A 16,716-nucleotide genomic window follows, 5' to 3' on the forward strand; every position below is an offset into this window, starting at 1 on the left:
CTGCTGCTGGTCATCAGATCCCACACGGAGTAGCGAGCACAAGAAGCAGGATCCCCACATGGCCGTGCATCAGCCTCTCCTGTAGGGCTGCTTAAGTAAGTGATTCCCGGGCCCTCGCCTACATTCTAAGATGGTGGGTCTGGGGAGAGGCCTGAGTATTTGGTACCAAAGCCACAAGCAATCCTGGGGTTCTGCCAGAGATGGAAGAAGCACTGAAGTCCTTGAGGAGAGCGCCCAGTGTGGGGAAGGGTCTTACATACACATGTACTGTTTTTTTTTTCCGTAGGAAGAAAAATGCAAGGCATGCTGGGAGATACATATTTTTCTCTCATGGGGCACAGCCAGATGGCAGACTGAGAATGTGGTTATCAGCTCAACATAAAGAAAAGGTCTGATTGCTGAAAGAGCATGTCTTAAATGTTCCCACCACACGCACACACCAGTAACTGTGACAGGATGCAGGTTTTAGCTAGTGCTACAGTGGTAATCGGTTTGCAGTATGTAAATGACTCAGATCCAAAGGTTGTGCCCTTAAATTTATAAACTATTATGTCAATTATATCTCAATACTACTGGAAAAGATTTCTGAATTCATGCTCTCTGAAAGAATTCCTTCACACATTCCTTACTCCTTGTTTTCAAAAGAGTCCAAGTTGTTTTAATTGAAACTATATATGTTTATAAAGAACTATATTTGTATATATGTATTATGGAGAATCATATATATATATATAATTTAACATAATATAAAATATAAATTATATGTAATAAAATAAACACATTTTAAAATATATTTTAAGAAAAAAGGAATATGAGATATTAAATATAAATCAAATTCACATATTATAAATAACATATATTTGTAGGGAAACATATGTATTAGGTGTATATAATGTTAGAGTACTGAGCCTCATTTTATTTCAGGGAAAGCCACAGAACAGGCCCAAGGCTGCACAGCCAGGAACAGAATCCACCATCATACCCCAGGTCAAGGTCCAAAGAGGAATCACTGCCCCCGGTGCTGGGCACAGGTCCCACCGTTCACACCACTGCACCCTGAGGTCAGGACTGCTGTCACTCCTGCTCCTGGCAGCTGGATGACACGACAGTCACTAATGCCACCTTATCAAATGCACGCAGCACTGTCCCAGCTTCTCTGTCACACACATCCTGAGTCAGAGTCTGGCATGTGGTCACCTGATTGGTGGAGCCTCAGGCCCTGTCCCCCTGCAGCTATGTGTGACATCCCGATTCTGATCTGAATTCCTGGGGAGTGATCACCAACATCCTCGGACTTGACCTCTTCATTTGGTCTGGTCTCTGCATTCCTAGCTACAGGCCTGTGAGAGGCCACACATTCAGGTGGTTCCAAAGTCACCCCTGCTGTAGGCAGATCCCACGATGGCTCCAGTGTTCCCGTCCTCCGGTATCATGCCCTTGTGTAATAATACCCACTTTGGGAACAGAAGCTGGACATAGTGACTTGCTGGTGACACACAGAATAGAGAGAAGTCATGCAGTGAGTATCTGGAATCACCAGAACACAAGATATGAGGGGCCTGGGGTCCACAGTCTCAAGGTGGGCCGTCCAAGCCAGCCTGGATAAGTGCGGATTTCTGTTAGAATCCAATGACAAATCACCCTGCGTTCCTTTTCCCTCCGAGGCATTTCTTCTCCAGATCTCAGCCCCAACAACCACTGCCCTCAGACAGGTGGAGGAGGAGGAAAGGTCACCCACAGGGATTTTCATCCTGGCTGCAGTCCAGAGGGGAATTCTGCAAAATGTACAGGAAGAAGAGAAGAAACACAGGCCCCAAAATGTAACAGCTGGTGAGTCCATGCACATCCCCAGGACAGCCCCGTGGCTACAAAGGTGAGAGGAGAACAGTCTCCAGTCTCCCTGTGCTGCCCCTGGGGCCCAGCTCTCCCTTCCTCCAACCGGACAGTGTCCCCGTGAGCCCCCCGTGTATCTGTCTCTGGTCATCTCTAGAACGGACCATGAAGGCCACCCCCTCCAGGAACCCGTCCCCTCTCCATAAATATTAGTTCAGTTGTGTGCAACAGAAACCCAGCTAACAATGGTTGTCCTTAATGAGTTTTGTACGTAAAAACTTGGATCTTCTCAGAACATTGTTAATTGAGAACAAAGTTAGAGGTAGATTATTTGGTAAAATGCCACCCTCTAAAATGGAAATTTCTCCTATAATAATACTGTGGAAACTGGTAACAGCTCTTATGTCCCAGGAGAGAGTTTGGAAGAATTGTGAAGGGAATAGAGGAGGAAATTGACTTTTCACTCTCTACTCTTTTCTGTTATATAAATGTTTTCAACCTTGTGCATGTATCAGTCTGTTGAATTACATTCTGAATTGCCCAAGAAAGCCCCAACTCCATTTAGCAGACACATAATAGGCAGTAGCAGATGTCAGGCTCTCTGCCAGGCTCAGTGAGAGAAACATGAAGGAACTCAGAGTGGGGTGAATAACATGGTAAATGTAACTATCCTGATGAGGTTTGGGGAAACAGCCTCCATGCAGAAGCTACCTGAGAGCCTACTGTCTGCCAGGAGTTGTACTCCATGCTTGGGACAGGAAGAAATTACAGGCACACACCTTTGTGACCTACCTGTCTCATGTTCACGAGGTTCTATACAAATGCCTGACTCTCCGGGAACCCTACTACTGCCTTGTCACTGTATGGAAAGGAGCTGAGACTTGGGAAGAGAACCTTTGTCCATCTGGTCCAAACGTTATCAGGAAGATTTAATTAGAGAAAGTGACTTCGTAATGTAACTGACTCATCCATACAAGAGAAAACCACTAAGAAATAATCTGGATGAAGGGAAAGAAACTGACAGAGTGGAATCACAAGAAATGTCTTGGTGGAATCCCATCTGAGGCAGACTGGCAAAAATAGTGGGAGACCAGGATTAGCCAGGCTGCACGATGCAGGAAAGAAACACAATGGTTGATTGTGGTGATGGTGCTTTCCTAGAGATTTAGAAGGTCTGACAAATAAAGGCGGAAATATTCAGAGAGGATGACCTCTCAGGTTATACAAAGTTGAGACAGACATTTCCAAATGACAGCCTGATTCTTGTAACTAAGACCCTGCTTGGATAACATAACTCAGCCTACAGGTCATCTCCAGCATGGGACCCAGAGTGCTAATTATATTGCTCAGTGCCTGTGCAGGGTAACAGCCTGGTAAGTACAGATTTGTGAACACATCCAGTGTGTGAACACATCCAGTGCAGAGACCTTGCTACCCTCCATTCCTTCCATCTGTCACCTGGAACATCCCTGTGCAGACTCTATAATAAGGCCCAATGGTCCCCACCTCCTGGTCCACTGAGTATGGGGGGGGGGAGCAGAAACCTACAATATCTTCTAACGAATAAAATGTGACGGTGGTAACCTTGGAATATATACGATCAAGACTTCCTTTTTGCCTGCTGAGTTTGTACCATCTTCTCCTCTTGCAAGCCTTGCTGAAGCAAGCAGCTGTGTTGGAAAGACCAGAAACTGAGGTCAGCCTGCTGCCTACATCCAGCAAGACGCTGAGGCCCCCAGTCCACCAGCCCACAAGGAACTACTCAGTCCTCCCCAGAGGGCAGCCCTCCCCTTTCTTGAAGACAGACATCCCATTTTCTATTTACAACATGAATGTCAACTTCTTACCAACCTACTTGCTTTCCCCTCACTCTATCTGGAAAGGCCCATGAGGGAGCTACTGTCAGGGTATCAGGAAGTGCCATCTTCATGTCATTTCTCACCTTGGAAAGCAGGCATCACCAGGAAGTCAGTTCAAAGACAAGTCAGAGATAGCAGGATTGGTAGGTATGAGTGCTCACCCCCGTGTCTCTCAGGCTCACTCAGGCTGTGCTTTCAGACTGTGAACAAAACATTAAGTGAACTCTGCCCACCCACAGCTGGTCTCCCCACTTCTGCTTGTGGGAAAGCCCACCTCACACCCCAGATACAGACCCCACTGATTCCCTACAGCCCAGATGTGATCTCCCTCCCCTCCACCTCCAGTAAACACATTCCATCTGCCAACATAAAACCAGCTCTCCTGTCCCCTCAAACCCCATGGACTCACCTATAGGGACAGTGAAAAATGCATACACCTGACAAGACTCAGTGCTGGAGAAGGGGAAGCTGTCAGAGCCACAGAAGGTGGTGACCCTTACTGAGGCCAGTGAACAGTGTCCAGGGGTCAAAAAAAAAAAATGGTGGGCACTTGGACTCAGCACCTGACCATTTTGTTAGGGTCATGGCTCAGCCAATTGACTCAGTTAACTTCATAGTGACCTTCGTTTCCTTGCCTATAAATTGGAGTTGGTACCTTTCCCTGTCTCACAGGGTTATTAGGTTTTAAATGATTTAATTCACATACATCCCTTAAAATTATGTCTGATGCTTTTCTCAAGCAGAACCTTGGGGAGGAAGCGAGTCCCACCAATGTAACTCCTGTTTTCTTCTTCCTACCATGACATGTACCAGTTCGCCCCCTCACGCATCACCCAGAGCCCCTCTGACTTTCTCACTTGCTGCAGATGGAATTTGTAACCCATATGGTGGGGGTGGGGCAACCATGAGGAATTCTCAGAACAAGGTGCACGCACACACATACAGGCTTGCGTTTACACACGAACACTCATACATGCTTGCCTATGCTTACTCACACACATATATACAAACCTCCACACAAATTCCCGTACACATTTCTACAGGATTGTGAACCTGTCTCCCCCCCCCAGACAGACATATGTACATGACACTTGCATCACATTTCCTACTTTATTTGGGGTCTGGCTTACTCTTACTTCCTCTTTCTAAGAAATCTAGGATCTTGGTGGCAGTTGTGCAACAACTGATGAATTGATAAAGAAGAGGTGGTGGACAGATAGATAGATGGACAGACACAATGGAATATTACTCAGCCATCAAAAAGAAAGAAACCCTGCCATTTGCAATGACCTAGATGGAACCAGAAGGTATTATGCAAAGTGAAGTAAGTCAGTCAGAGAAAGATAAATACCATTTGATTTCATTCATATGTGGAACTTAAGAAATAAAACAGATGAACATAGAGGAAGGGAAGAAAAAATAAAATAAAAACAGGGAGGTAAACTATAACAGAATCTTAATGAGAGTTCCTTAAAGGGAGGTGAGTTTGTGGAAGGGATAATTGGGTGATGGGCAGGAGGGTATATGATGTTAGGAGCACTGGGTGTTATATGCAACTGATTAATCACTAAATTCTACCCCCGAACCTAATAATAAAGTATATATTAACTAAATTGATTTAAATACAAAACATTTTTTAAAATTTAGGATCTTGAGGGAGAAGGTCCTGAGAATTTTTTTACCACCAAAAAGTGACCCCTTTTTGAAGAAATCTGGTACACCCTGGATCTCCTGAATGTCTGCTCCTGGAGCCCTCCAACAGGAGCAGGAGATGTGACCTTAGATCGAGATCCTGGAATTCAGAGGCAGCCTGTGCATTGCCCAGGTGGTGGTGGGGCTTTGGGGTCCAGCAGGTCTCAAACCTCCCACCTTCTACTAGCCTGCCCTCCCACAAGCCAAGGAAACTCCTTCCCACCCCCCACCCCCAGGCTTCCTGCCCAGCAAGTAGCGTCCATATATCTTTCAAAATAAATAGGAACAGGAGTTTCAGTTGAACCCTTGGGATAAGACAGGCAGATTAGAATGAGGAAACTAGATCTCCTCACTCCCTGAGTTCTTACTGTTCTAGAACACAACTCTAGCAGCTATAGTTCCAACAATCTAAACCTCTGCTAAAACAATCCCAGTGATGAGAGCATCAGGAGGAACCTGGTCAGCAGATGCCCCCTTGAGAATGGTGGGCTGGGCAAATGGATCAGAGGTGAAAACGAAAACTGAGTGGTGCCCCTGTGCCCTGACTCTGTTGAGAGTCTCTTGAAGGCTCCTGGACCCTGATATCCGGCTCCACTCCTCATCCCACACCCCGCCGGTCTCATGATGATGGGCTCAGGCAGGGCCTCATGTTGCACACGAAACGTGTATCTCTCCGCATCTCCAGAAGGCAGCACGATGGCCGCCCACATCTGTATGGTTCCATCCCCTTCTGCCTGGTCTTCCCAAACTCCTTGTACTAGATCTGGTGCTCCCTGGCCCACTGACAGGTCACGGTCATCTCTGCAGGGCAGGAGCCCAGGGCACACAACCCCTCAGGGTGACCCCACAGTCAGGGGGTTGGGGATGGGTCACGTGTGTTCTGCGAGGCTCTGTGGAGAGCAAACAGGGAGCGCTAAGGCAAAGCCTTCTGGAAAAGTATCGACTCCCACAGACCAAGATGCGATACCTGCTGAGGGTCTGGCTGCCTGCCAGGGTGAGGCAGGGAGTGTTCTCATTCAGGGGGCAGAAGGAACCAGCACTAGTCCGGCCCACGCCCAAGACAAGAGGGTGGGAACCACCTCTGACATTTTCCTCCAAGGGAAGAACCTTTTCTGAGACTCTCCACCTGCTTTTGAAGCCTGTAACTCAATATCTCCAGCTCAGTATTGACAGGTCTTCACAGCTACTGTGTCTCTGGTGAGAAAGAGCCTGAGGAATGAGAAACCTCCATGAGCCTCAGAGCTACTGCCGTGCTCTCCTGAGAGAACGTTCCCCAGCGTGAGCCTAAGAAGTGTGTGCCATGGCACTGCCCAGGGGACACAGGATGGGCTGCCATCCTGAGCGCATGGCCCCCCATCCCACACTAGATGTCCTCCATCCCCTTGTGTGATTAGCTCTGTAGAGAGGGTGGCACCAGGCTGGGCTGGGAAGAGCTGCAGGGCTGGGCTGTGGGGAGTCTTTACCAGTGTGACTGATGTTCTTGTCCCAAACCCGAAGTGTCTCTGCAGTGACAGGAAATGTGGGTTCTCGAGTCCATCTTGTCCCTTCATGAAGTGCCCACTGGCCTCCCATCTCTGCTGGGGTAGCATCAGCGATGAGGCTACCATGGATGGCAGAGGCTCCATGTCGAAACTCAGTCACTGTCATTGTCCTAGTCATCCTGTCACCACCCCAGTGTCCCGTTATCCTCTGGAGTTCCCAGCCACGGTGACCTGAAGGGTGGCAGGCCTGTCCACCTCCTCCCCAGGACTAAGCACTGTCAGTCAGGGCAGAGCACGTCTCCAGAGCCCCCCAGCATTTGTCTCTGTGCCCCACCCCCACCAGCTTCTCTGTAGGGAACATGCACTGTGTAGACTGTGCTAGTGTGACACAATAAGAAGGACGTACTTGGTCTTTCTTCTCCTGCACATCTCTTAACACCTCTGTAACAGCCTGAGTGATGGGAGTCATAGGAGCACATCTTCTAGATTTTGCTCCCAGATCCTGAAAAAGTTCTGGAAAGATCCTGGTCCCATCCTTACACACTGTACCAAACCTCACTGCATACTGTCTCTCTCCTTTGATGCTGTGAGCCCTGAGAAGTCAGGACTCTGTCAGGGCCTGAAACAGAACCATCTGGCAAACTGTGGAATTCCCACTCCTGTACGGATCAGCTGGGAAAGTCTGAGCCCTAATCGTGCCTCTCACTGGTTTATGCCTGGATCCCACATTCAAGGCCCTCCACTAACTGTTTCATATGCTAAAACCTCCAGACATTAACTAGAAATGACCTCCCTGTGTCCAATGTCACTCACACCTTGCCCAGCCTGACTGCTGACTGCTTGGAATCTCAACCCCCAATAACCCAGATCATATACGCACATCAGGGTCTACACAGCATTCCAGCTCATTCATGAACCTTCCCCCAACCACTGGTGGTCTGGCCTATCAACCCTGTAAACTGTGTCTCTGCTTCTCGTGTGACATCTAAGGAGGCGTCTGTCTTCAGTAGCTCTCAGTCTGCCTCACACGCTCAGTCACGTGCTCTCAGAAGTATGTGTGCCTCCCCATCTTCACTGTAGGCTCTGTGAGGACAAACACTAGCTTATACCTTCTGGTTCCTCCCCTACAGGGACCTAAACTGTGCCCATGACCCTGAGTCTGGTTAGTTAACCACTTAATGACACAAAGACCTGCCCCCTGAGCAAACTGTCCCCCTTCACTCTCATGTGACAGCTTGTGACATGGGCACGGCACCTGACAAGAGGGTCTCATGCCCCTGGGGTGAGGTGTGTACTAGGCCCCTCTGCTTTCTCCCAGGCCCAAGCTGCTGGCTGTCATGGGGTTTGGTGGTAGGATCACTGCACATTCCTCAGGTTTTGGGGGTTACTCTTCATCTGGCTCGTGCAGATCTTGGTCTCGTCATCTTAAGAACTTGGCTCCTGCATGCACCACTGGACTCCAGATTTTGTCTCTATCTCCTCAGTATCATGGCAGAGGAAGGTGGCCAGTCTATGGAGTCCAAGGCAGGACATGCAGGGCCTCCTGGTGCAGCTCCAACTCCACTGAGGGGGAATACTGCAGAGAGCGCTGTCCTGAGGGAGGAAGCAGGGGGGTTCAGAGGAGGCTCCACCTTTCACTGAGTGAGGACCTAGTGATGCACGTGTGGGAATGCGTGTATGTCTGTGTGCATGAGTGTGTGTATATCTGTGTGTGTGTGTTTACACACGTGTGTTGTGTTACAGTTGAGACAAGGCCCACAACATAACACAATGGGAGAAAACGACACAACATCCTTCCCTGTCCCCCGCCCCCTGTGACAGTCATATTCCAATCCCTCACCCATGGTGCCCCCATAGAATGCAGATTGTGTGTGATTTCCTGCAAAGCAAACACTATTTGGCATATCCAGATTTAAAAAAAAAATAGTGTTACTTCTGTTGAAACTCACTGGTGTCTTGCTCTTGCAGCCGTGTAAGCATGACTTGCAGATCACGCCCCAAAGCTGTGTGAGAGCTGAACATGTGAGCACATGCTGTCCGCGCTCAGGATGCAACAGAAATCATTGGCCATCGTCAAAAAGAACCGTTTGAAGAACATTTTAAATGAGCTGCACGCAGGAACGTCCTGGGAGCAATAGAACTTTCTATAATAGTACTGACGGGTGATAAGAGCAGCACACATGGGAGTGGTGTCATCAGAAGCTCATGCTATCTTCTGAGCCGTGACACCGAGTGTCAGATATTTACTTCAGTGCACTTTCTGTTCACAGGATTCTCTCGGTCACAGGCATTACTCTTCCAGTAAATGATCATCTGAGATGTTTGTCAGAGAGGAGGGGCAGTGGGGACACAGGCTTCCAGTTCAAGAATGAAGAATAGACGGAGATAAAAGGCACAGCATGAGGAAGACAGTGAATGACCCTGTAATAGGGCTGCGTCGGGCAGATGGGAGCTACACCTGTGAGGATTAGAGCATGATGTGCGAACTTCTCACATCATTACTTTGTACACCTGAGACTAATGGAACATTATGTGTCAACTATACCCCAAATTTAAATACTTTTTAAAGTTATTTTCTTACGATTTCAGCTGTTTTAACATTTTACATTAAATGAATATACGTGGCAAATTCTAATATTGGATACGAGAATTGATAAAATGTATAAATATATATTTAACTTGCACAAAGTAAGCTGCAAACAAATTAAAAACATAAATAACTAAACATCTGAGAAGATTCGATACTGTATGTGACTCTTTGTTTGGAAAGCATGACACTGGGCAGGCCAGGTCCTCCCACAGCACTAAGATGGCAAAAGCCACTGACCATGGTGTCAAACCTGTTAGAGTCACTTAATAAGAAAGCGTGCAATGGAGAAAAATGTTTGGGAGATAAACTTTTGCTCAGAGAGTTGGCTTTAATGACTTGTCTATGAACAGTGATGTCAATACTGTCTTTAGCTTTAGCAGAGAGATGTGTTACTCATTATGGAATCTGGATTAATTTGAGAAAAGGAGAATTAATTAGCATAAAAAAGTCATAAGGAAATCAAAGAGGAAAAGCAGTCCATACTATTTTTCAAGTTTAACTGACAGGATGTCTGACATGACAGATGCATGGAGAGGACCGGGGGACTCCCTGGATGGATCAGAGTCAATTGTTCACAGAGCTTCAGAGCGTGCAGGGCGGACGGTGTGTCAGCGGAGCCGTCTGGAACTAGAAGGAACATGCAGGTGCAGGAACACAATCACAGCCTTGCTGGGGCTTCTCCTGCCCCTCCCCCCGCGTGGGAACCTGTGGACTCAGGCACCAGGGCATCTCCACGTGACCACAGGAGCTGGAGCACAGCAGAGCTGGGCTTCTCCATCTGTTCATTTGTGAAGCTCAGGCCTTGTTCGTGGGCTCAGTGGCCACTGCTCGCTCTGCTGCAGGGCTGCACCCCTGTGGGCAGAGGTCATGAACAACTCAGTCCCCAGCAGCTCCCAGTGGAGGGAGGTTTCTCCCATCGTTCTCAAGCTAAGCCCTCCTGTTGTAGCAGGGGGAAGATCATAGGCAAAACCCAGGCTTGTCTTCCCTGCTCCTTCCTTCCATCCTCTCTGTGTCCTGTGTTGTGTTCAGGATGAACTCTCCTGCTATTGATATACCAAAGCCCAGCCAGAGGCCCCCTATCTCTCCCTCCCTATACCTTAAACCTTTTCTTACTCATTCCTCCCCTGGAACAGTAACCCTAACTACTCTTAGGGAATGGGAAGATGACTGCTCTGGCTGCTTCCTGCTGAAATGGAGTGGTGGGCTGTAAGGCAGTTAAAATCCATCCAGGGTCTGTCTAGGGGGCCCATGGTATGGCTCAGGGGGTCATGATGGCCAGCAGACAACACATGCATCAGCACGTGCAAAAGAATAAGCATAACACAAATACCAAGCTCAAATTTGTGATAACATCTCTTAGATAAGATCCCCAATTACCACTTCCATCAAATAGACCAGTCATTAATTTTATCTTTTTAAACTGATCATGAATGTCCACTATGAAATGGGACACTTTGAGAGTTAACTGTAATGTTAAAACAATGCATATGAGGAAAATCCTTGCATCCTAAATGGTGTAGCTATAGTAGATAATCCACAGTGGCCCATTCCTGAGAAGTCCCTCTCTGACTTCGCTGAATTCTTGGCTGAGTGTATCTAGTGCCTGGGACGGATATTTAGAGTTCTGCTGAGCAAGCATACTGTTTTGTTTATTTCATGTTGTAGTTTCTGTGGTAAGTCCTGGAAGTCCCATAGTGAGCTTGGAGGCCCTTTCTACCAGGGGGGCTATTGTATGCTTGGCTAAAACCTTTGTAATTGGACCCCAGGGGAGGTGGCTTCTAGGACAAATATGACTAAGGGATAAAACCATCAAGAAGCTCTCTTTGTTTGAGGCCTAACCTTCACAATAGCCCAACCACAAGGAATTAGTGGTGAATGGGAGAAAACTTGTCTCAAGAGATAACGGCATCCTCAAATGTATCATCCAATCCAGTCATAAAGAAAGTGGGGTCACCCATGATCTCCATAAGCCTATAGTTAACCCCATGCAGTGGGGCATGCTCTGACTTTGAAGGAGTGATTCTGCCATTCTAGCCACATAGAACTGGTCAAGTTGCTAGCTGAGTTATACAATTGTTTGGGAATTAATCCCATTTTTCTGATTTAAGTGATCATATGTCCAAGGGGTCCTGTTATTATCCCCACAGAGTAGCAAGCATAAGGATTGCCTATACATGAGCTGTTGCGGCAATTTCTCTGAAGTTTACTTCAGGTTGTCTAGCTTAGGCAAACAACAAATGCTTAAAGATGATCAGAGCTAGAATTTAACATCCATAAAGATGTTACTAAAACATAATTTCTATTATAATAACCCTCATTTTCAAAGATGACCAAATCAAGGCTAATTGGTTTGGAAAACAAGTCCAATTTTAATGAACTTATTTTAATTATTTATGTAAGCTCAGCAAGAATAGCAATTAGCTGTATAGATCTTTTAAAGTTTGCTTTGTCAGAACTTTTTGCAAGGAACCTCTAGGTGGAACTTGCAGTGGCCTCTCCAGGCCAGAAGCCAAGCCAAGAACGTGCCATCAGACACGCTGTGATACCTGTGGATGTGGGCAGCTGAATTCCTCCTCATGAGCTCCCAGAGTGTCTGCAGTCCTGCGCCTGCCAGGAAGTGGCATTATTTGCTCACTGGTGAGGCTGCTGGGAACTCTGTAAGCCAGGTATCAGGCCAACAGTTCCAAGGGGTTTTAGGGTGCCACGTTTCATAAAGTCAACTTCAGTTCCCTAAAGCTGTTTGGTCATATCTGAGTCCATGCATGTCTCTCAAATATGACATTCCACTCAAAGCCTTGGTAAAATAACCCATGTTTCTAATGGTGTCCCATCACAAGGAGAACAGATTCTTATTGAGCTTATGGAAATGAGTATAGTTGCCATGGAAGAAAGAATATTTATGTTATCATAAGAGAAAGTTTTCTTAACCCAGAAGACCAAACATTGGAGAACCAGCAATGTTTTAAACAGGAGTCACAAAACTATAATCATTTTCTTAGTTTATTTAGTCTCATGTTACTAATTCTTGTTTAGTTTAAATGCAGCTTTTATTTAGTTCAAGAAACTCTTACCCATTTTAGTTTAGGATTTTGAAGATATCAAAAACCTGTATTTTTTCTAAAGTACCTTTTTAAAAAAATCTATTTGACACAGAGAGAGAGAGTACAAGCAGCGGGAGCAGCAGGCAGAGAGAGAGGGAAAAATAGGCTCCCTGGGGAGCAGAGGGTCTGATGGGGGCTCCATGCAGGACTCTGGGATCATGACCTGAGCTGAAGGCAGACACTCAACCAACTGAGCCAACCAGGTGCCCCCTAAAAGTCCTTTTTATTAGTCTTGAAGATGAAACTCATTTTATAAATGACAAAAGACTGAAATGCAATTGACAAGGAAATTCAATTATTTCTGTGACATACAACATTTTAATAATTTGAATGTTGTGATGACCCTATTACCAAAGCATATTAAAACTTTAGGAATTGCATATCATCTTTAGAAGAGTTATAGCATTTTCCCAGATAATATAACCTATGGTTTATCATTATTTGTTTGACGGTGCTTTCCTGGTAACTTAGCATACCAGGTAAACAAGACCAATTGGTCAAAAAGACTTCATTTACAATGTAAATCTTGTGGAAGTTTATGAAAAACTTCAGTTACAAAGCATATGCCTAAGTAGGACTACTAATTATTGTAAAACCCAAAACTTAATTATTTATTTGACCAAAGTGACAGCAAGATTCCAAATGCAAATAAGCAGGGTCATATAGTTGTTAACAAAACTTACCTCCCTTAAAACTGAGAAGTTTTGGGCACCTGGGTGACTCAGTTGGTTAAGCCACTGCTTTTGGTTCAGGTTGTGATCCCAGAGTCCAAGGATCCAGTCCTGCATCAGGCTCTCAACTCTGTGGGGAGTCTGCTTCTCCCTGTGACCCTATCCCCTCTCATACTCTCTCTCACTCTCTTTCAAATAAATAAATAAAAATCTTAAAAAAAAAAAAAAACCTGAGAAGTTTTAACTAAAGAGACAAAATACAGAAACTGGTTTCCCTGGGCCAATAAAGAAAAGAGAAAACAACTTTTTTCATTTTCTAACCAAGAGGAGACCATTAATTTAAGAAAACTTTGTCTTGTTTAAGTGAAAGAAAGTGGAATTTCAACCTTTCTACTAGTGCACCTTTAAGATCCACTTATTTCAGGGATAAATGGGTGACTCAAGTGGTTAAGCCTTTCAGCTCAGGTCATTGTCCCGGGGTGGGGTCCCGGGGTCCCAGGGTCCTGGGGTTAAGCCCTGCTTGCAGCTTCTTGCTCAGTGGAGAGCCTGCTTCCCCCTCTGCCTGCTTCTCTCTCTCTGTCTGTACCTCTCTTCCTCTCTGACAAATAAATAAATAAAATCTTTTTTAAAAAACACATTATTTCAATCTTAGTCCATTCTGACCACATATGACAATTCTTTTCCAAAGATTTCCCTTAACAAACCCTCTAAAACTTCTTTTTGCATTTAGATGTTGTCCTGGGCCATTTCTTCTGAAATAATCAATCTTATATAGCACAAAATTATCTTTTTTTACCTTTAACAAAAATGTATTCCCATTTCTTATATTTTTCTTACATATCTCCTACTTTTCTACATACAGAATTGTTTCCCTTATTTTCATCAGTATTAATTATACTTAGCAGAATTCTGCACTCTTAGAAACCTTAGTCTTTAGTGAAAATTAAGCAGTAACCAATTGTAAACTGTTATACCAGAACAGACAGCAAATTTATGAATCAGTTAAGCACAAAGCATGTTTAACAACAAACTCAAATATTCTTAGTTTCTTTGTAATAAGAAGTCAAAAGCACAAGTCTATGCCCAGTAATCAACGCTTTAGTACTTTATCCTGCTTGAAAAAGACCTACATGTCCAATGTATTTAATCACAATTTATTATCCAATCAAAACTTTAAAGTTTCAGGTTAGCATAGGCTTTTAAAGCTATGTTAACCAATTATCCATGAAAACTCTAAGGCAGAAAATTAACCATCATTTTAAGTTATCTTTCTGTTAAAAAATTATAACAGAGATCACAAAAGCTTATTTGACTTTCAGTAAATCTTGGTAGAATAAATAAAATAAATAAATAAAATTAAATTAAAAGTTAATGCTGACAACTTTAAGGACATGTTTATCGTAATTAAACCAACAAATTTAAATTAGTTTAAATACCCATTATATTCCACTTGGATGCTCCTTTAGAAATCAATCAGTTTGTTCCCCATTGTCAATTTTTACCTGAGACCCTGGTAGGGAAATCTGAAATGAGCAGCGTATTCAGGCCACACCCCAGGTGGTGCAAAAGCAGGAGGAGGGGGAGGCAGAAGAGGCAGAGTGCCCCCCAGAAGGCAGAGAATGTTCTTACTCTGAAGCCTGTCAGCTGGGACAGATGAGCAGATGCAGATTTCTGTTTGTTTTTCCACCAGAGTGGAAGTAGGCAGTCCATGTCAGGCCAGAGAAGACAGGGAACTTCCCTGAAAGAAAGGAAGTTTCAGCAGCTGCCTGGGAATATTTCCTAAAGTCCCTCTCCTGCCATAGACTAACCAGAAACAGTGGGTTCCAATGATATCCATTAACCTGGGAAATGAGGGAGAAGCCCCATATCCATTAGGAGGAATGGAGAGAGAGAGAGAGTGAGTCAGTGTTCCCTTTGCCAGGGAGGGCCTGTGATTTTTTCTAGGAACCTGGGTTTATTCTGAGGAGGTCTGCTTAGATAATTATCATCCAATATGTCAGGAGGGAGTTGACTAGCCAGACACTTTGAGGCAAACATGTTGGGCAAGGGGCTCTTAGGTCAGGGTCTTGATGCAGAGCCCTGCTTTCTGCAGAAGAGATTTAACTGATAGATCCCACGGAGGCCATGCAGTGTTACAGGAGGTCAGTCCTTTCCTAAAATTTATGATCCAAATTGTTCCAGTGGGTTAGGGGACAACAGAGTGGCTCAATCAGTTAAGGGACTGTCTTTGGCTCAGGTCAAGATTCCCAGGTCCTGGGATCAAGCCCCTCAACCTTGGGTTCTCTGCTCAGTGAGGAGCCTACTTCTCCACCCTCTGACTGCCTCTCTGCCTACTTGTGCTCTCTCTCTGTCAAATAAATAAAAAATCTTAAAAAAAAAAAAAAAAAGGGGGGGGTACTCCAAGGGAGAGACTTTGGGAACCTAAGAAGAGATCTTGCCTTGCTGAGAAGATCACACCTTATTTTATCTTGCCTTGAAGAACCCGCTGTGTTTGACCCAGGGGAAATACTAGAAAAGGCTTACAAAGGGAAATTACCCAAATTTGCATTACAAAGCCCAGAGAAGTCCCTGTAATGGATGAAGTGTGATGATTATCCCTCCCAGTAGGCCGTATATGTTACAGGATTACAGGGTTCTTGTCTCAAGGAGTCGAAGAATGAATCTCACAAAAGGGTGAAGGGAGGGATGCCTGGGTGTCTCAGTGGGCTAAGCCTCTGCCTTAGGCATAGGTCATGATCTCAGGGTCCTGGGAATGAGCCCCACATCTGGCTCTCTGCTCAGCAGGAGTCTGTGTTATGCCTGAGTTTTTGCGTCTGAGAGACCACCAAGGAGTCAACATGGATGCAATCACATGAGGGTTTATTTAACAAACTTAAGCTTGGGCCCAAGTATACCCAACACAGCAGAGTAGGGACTTGGACCCTGAACTTTGTTAAGGCAGGGGTATTTATGGGTTCCTGTTATTAAAGCAGGGTGGGGGTTTCTGGAACCAAAGTGTAAGGCCCTATTTAGAAACTGTCCCTGCTCCTCTTCCCCCAGGGGATTTACTTGGAGACAAGTCCCGGAAACCAGCTTCAAGTAACAAAACCCAGATACAAAGGTAGGTCAGGCCAGTTGGAGACATCCTATCAGTGGGGGGATGCATACTGTCTCCCTAGTTACCAAGGAGTATGGGCCCCACCCCTTGGGTGCCAATCCCAATCAAGGTGTAATAGGCTGGGTCAAATGTCTACTAGGGTAAATTGTAACTCAATTGGTCACCTAGCATCACTGTGGAGTTTCCTGTGTGTGTTGGAATCTCATTGGCCACCTGTGCGTGGCCAGGCCCAACCACATGGCCTTTGCCCTTAAAAGCTAGTCTGTGAAACAGAGAAGGGTCACCCTCTCTTGCAAGAGGTGCATCCCCGAACGTTCAGTTAGATTCTTGATGCTTGGCATGAAATAAACTTTGTTTGACCTTCACTTTATATCAGTCTCACTCCTTTAATC

The sequence above is a fragment of the Lontra canadensis genome, unplaced genomic scaffold, assembly GCF_010015895.1.
Source record: "Lontra canadensis isolate GAN:19392208 unplaced genomic scaffold, GSC_riverotter_1.0 scaffold186, whole genome shotgun sequence".
In the NCBI taxonomy this organism is placed as follows: domain Eukaryota; kingdom Metazoa; phylum Chordata; class Mammalia; order Carnivora; family Mustelidae; genus Lontra; species Lontra canadensis.